This window comes from Stegodyphus dumicola, chromosome 7 (assembly GCF_044657685.1).
Source record: "Stegodyphus dumicola isolate Sdum_Otavi_A_Nest chromosome 7, ASM4465768v1".
Taxonomy (NCBI): Eukaryota; Metazoa; Arthropoda; class Arachnida; order Araneae; family Eresidae; genus Stegodyphus; species Stegodyphus dumicola.
In genome coordinates, this window is record NC_140774.1 from 6,088,155 (window position 1) to 6,092,921 (window position 4,767).

At 36.1% G+C, this 4,767-nt stretch overlaps 1 non-coding gene across 1 annotated transcript; it reads right to left on the reverse strand.

Annotated features, from left to right (window-relative positions):
• Positions 1-4,224: 4,224 nt before the first annotated feature.
• On the reverse strand, positions 4,225-4,296 carry TRNAA-UGC (transfer RNA alanine (anticodon UGC)). Its single transcript has one exon. It is a non-coding gene; the product is annotated as a tRNA-Ala (tRNA).
• Between the last annotated feature and the right edge of the window lie 471 nt (positions 4,297-4,767).

Genomic DNA, 4,767 nt, shown 5'->3' on the forward strand with positions numbered 1-4,767 from the left:
GAGTTTTCAGACTAAATTTGAAGTATGCTTTACAAAGTCGACACACAAAGCTTTTAAATCTCTAAGTTTTTAATCCAAAGTTAAATATGCGTAAAATATATGTATATAAAGAGTGTGGACCCCATACGAGTTTTTTGAGAAATCTTATCTGGTCAGTGACCTTCGCCTTGTTTTGAAGGTCAAACGAGCCCAGTTTCATCCAGATCGAAATAAAACTGTACATTTTTATGAAAACAAACATGCGGACACTCTTCTTTATTTATACAAATCTGTTTATTCGTAAATTTTTCTCACTACAATTTGAGCAGAGTCGTAGCTAGGGTTTTCAGCGCCCAGGGACAACTGAAGATTTCGCGCCCTCTACTGCTTGCCAAGGATGGAAAACATTTAATTCTAAAATGTCGTAACATCAGTTGGGCTCCTCTTGGATTCTGCGCGCGGGGACAGATGCCCCCCTTGCTTCCCTCTAGCTACGCCCCAAAATTTGAGTTTTTCGAGGTTTACTTAATTGGGTTATCACATACAGCGACGCACGATACTATAAGAAACTTTTCCGAGAAACGCATTTCCCTCAGCAGTAGTTCGAATGGAGTGGATTAGCTGAAACATTTCCGCTTGACGATTTGTTGCGCCTACGTTAATGAGACATTTTACGAGGGCTGGTATAAATGTTTCACCTGCAGGCTCTTCCTCACGTAGATCTTCATGCAAGAACTGGTCCTTGCCCGGAAATGTTTCTCTTGAAGCACAGTTGAAAGTAGGTAGTAATCTGATAGTTTTAGAATTCTTTGAACGTTTTAGCACAAATCTTTGGAAAAATTAACCGCCTACAGTAGAAGCGTTCACAGGAAAAAAAAAAAAGCGGTTGTCGGATTATTTCAGAGCACTTGGATAACCACAACTACGTCTTAGCTATCCTTATAGCCACGTTCATAACTTTATAGAGAGAATATACAGAGCAATTGGAACTTCAGAAAGCTAGAAAAGTGAGAAAAACCAGCTGTACTCTCGCCGAGAGTCGAACTCCGGATCTTCAGACTGCTGAGCGGAAATGCTTACACTTACACCACGAACTAACGTGGGAAGGTAGGAGAACACAGTCCACCCCACATTAGGGTGACTAAGGAGAAAGGGGACGATTCACATGTTGTCGAATTATCATAAACTATATTTTTAGTTCGGGCGTCACTGGTAGAGTACATTTAAAAAATTTTTGAAGCCGGAAAGCATGAGAGAACAGATTGCCCTTACTTGAATTCGAACTATTGGACCCTCCGACTGCTAGTGGCTCTACCAGTGGTCGAGTTGTTAAGAATTTTGAATACCGGTAGTTCGACATGGGTTCGAACAAATGGGAAGGCTGCATGATTTGTTTTCCTGTTCTACCTCATGTGTAACGTGGTAAAAAGCTGATTTACCTTAAAAAGTTCTCCACGAAAGCATCTCCTCTATCATGTCTTAAGCCACATTTTCCATCCCACACCCTTTTTGGAGAGAATTTGTTTTGCTGTATTCAAATAACCTAACTGTGGCCCACTAGCGGCCGAGCGGTAAAATTGCTGAACACTGGTATTCTGTCAAGGGTCGAATCCCGGCGAACAGGCTGGCTGCATGTGCGTTTTTGTTGTTTTCCTCATGTGTAAGTTGAATACGAGCCATTTTCCCTTAAATGTCCTTCACGGGCGTTCATAACTTTGGCGTTTACCAATGTGTGCGGAGTTGTAACCAAAATAATAATAATAACCTAACTGACTGAAAAAAAAAAAAAAAAAGGACATGCTTCCAATCACGCGGTTTCAGGTTAAAAGATAACGACGAAAACGTCGTGCAGCAGACAACGCAGCAGAAAAATGAAATCATATAAAACTTCGTGTGGGAAGGAAAATAAAGAAAACATCGCAATGTTAAAAAATCGTAGTTGAAAATATCGTGATAAAGCAGTTCAAAAGGTTTGCATTTTGAAACGATGTCATATAAAATACTGAGGTAAAAAATAAATCACCTACGAGTCACGGCATGTTAATAACGTCGCAGACAATTTGGTAATTAATTAAACAGTTAATATTTGATGTTTCATGAAGTTATTCACTTTCCGTCTAATCATTTTCATGTTACATTTTTCTTGAAAACTACTAGTAACAACGTTAGAAAAAATATTTAAAAATGACTTTTAATAGTGAACTACGTAAAAAGCTTTAAAACAGATTAAGCTACTTAAACATTAAAACAGATTTTAATGCTTAAAATTCCTTCTTGTTTCCCCAGTTATTAGTTTATTCAAAATTATGAAATAATGGGTTAAAAATATTCCTCATTTCATCTTGCTCTCAAAAATCAGTACGCGAACATGCATTTAAAACTTTTAAAGCCTAAAACACATATCTGTGATCATCATGCGATATTTTTTTATTTTGTATGACAATATTACATTTCGTGATGATATTACATTTTTATGACGATGTTTCAATGTCAAGTTTTCTAACCACTTTATTTTCGGCCATCATATTTTAGAATTGCAATGCTTCCCCTTCCCGCGTTTTTTTTCTCCCACGATGTTTTCTTCTTGCAGTGTTTACTCTGCGACGTTCGCAGTTGACGGGTGCCAAAGGGGAGTCGCTAGCTCGTTATAGCAAGAGTAGACGATTTTCTAAACTTGTAGAGCTTTCGAACAAGTATAGTCTCTATATCATAAGAAAAGCTCTCGCCAGTCAGTCTGCAGCTGTATGTTGCCGTAGAAACGTGACTTGACCCATTTTCCGTAGAGGTGCCTCGAAAATTTACTTTTCAGTTTGCCATCTTGGCGCATTTAAAGAGAAATCATCAACCCTTGGTTTGTCCCTATTTGAAATATACTAGCCCTGTTGCTATAGCGACCGCCACCGGCGAGACACTGTGGCGGGTCTGCTCTTCTCGTTAGACAGACAGTAACAGATTGTGAAGTGTAGAGTAGCAATATCTCATCATAGCATCTTTAAAGACGATATCAAAGGTTTGGTTTATTTGATTATGGCAAAGCTCGCGAGGACTATCTGCCTAAGAGAAGGGATGCCTTCGTGGAGGGCTTTTTAAGGGAAACTGGCTCGTATACCCGTTGCACATGGGGATAAACGTCAAAAACGCTCATGCAGCCAGCCCGTTCGCCTGGAATCGAACCCAAGTCGGAACTACCAGTGTTCAGCGACTTTACCGTTCGGCCGCCGGTGGGCCAAGATGATATCAAAGAACCGACAGAGAACAATGTGCTACACCTAACTAATTGTTAGGTGGGGTTGGCACCCCACCTAACAATCAAATTGGGCTAGGAAAAACTGTGAGCATTAATGTAAAGATTGGATGTGCGAGTCGACGAGAGCTAAGTAGAGTTAGAAAAGAATGCCAATTATTGCAAAAACCTATTTCATAATACACTCAATATTGCTATAACATATACATATACAAATATACAAGGGAATAACGACACAACAAAAAGAGAGTCAGGAGCAAGTTTAGTACACGTGATAAAAGAGTTGACGACACTCTTCGGCCGTTTTCGACTCGCATAATCATTATAATCGTAGTTTAAATAGGAATGGTGTCATTATTAACTCCTGGAATTTTTCGAAAGAACGTCTCGGTTAGTTTGATCATATACAAATTAATTTCGAGAATTTTAAGCTCACGGGGAATCTCAGAGTTTCTAATGAAACAAATAATATATATATATATATATATATATAAAAATTAAAAAAATTAAGTCAACTCCTACTTAGGTCAACAAAGAAAAAATTAAAAAATACAAAGAAAAAAAAATTTAAATACAAAAAAACATTTTTAATATGTAAAAAAACTGTATTAACATCAAGTGTCATCCGCTACAGGTTTAAAAAATGTATTTGAACTTGAGTGGATGAATAAAAAGTATTTTATTAACGATTGAAAATTAATTAATTAATACTTAATTAAATTTAAAAAAAATTTAATTCACTTCCTACTTAGGTCAACAAAGAAAGATTTTAAAAATACAAAAATAAATAAATTGAAAATTTAAAAATTTTTTAATATGTGAAAAACTGTATCAAGTGTCATCCAGTACAAGTTTAAAAAAATGTATTTGAGCTTGAGTGGATGAATAAATAATATTTATTAACGACTGAAATTTTGAACAAGATATAGGAAAAGTGTAAGCTAATAAACAGGAATTTAAAAATAAACCATCCCTTTCTTCACAAATAGTTTCATCTGGCTTGGAGGTGCCGGGGATCGAACCCGGGACCTTTCACATGCAAAGCGAACGCTCTACCACTGAGCTACACCCCCACACAGCAGCACTGTCCACGATGATTATTCTACGCTGTTTACGGCGATAAATGAAGGCACTCGGTGAGAAAAGTGAAAACTTTCTTGCAAATTTAACGCCTTTCTTCTGTGTTTGTCTATATTAACTTTTGGAACAGTATTTCTCACCTATACTTGCTTTTGTTAGAAAGAATGTGAAATAATGTAAAAGAAAAAAATTGAACTACAATATATTTTATCAGATAAAATTGAGAAAATGAACTTTAACACGTAAGAATTTTAATTATGCAATTCATTTACTAATCTTTAACTATTATATTTACATATTAACTATTTCGTTTCGTTTGTGTCTCAATAAATATATGTAAATCTTTAAAAAGCACATATTTAAATCTGTGTTTAGATATGAACTTTTTAAACAGATTTCAGATTTTGCTTTTAATTAAAATTTCAATCATTACGCAAAAGCATTATTACTGTTATTAGCAACAA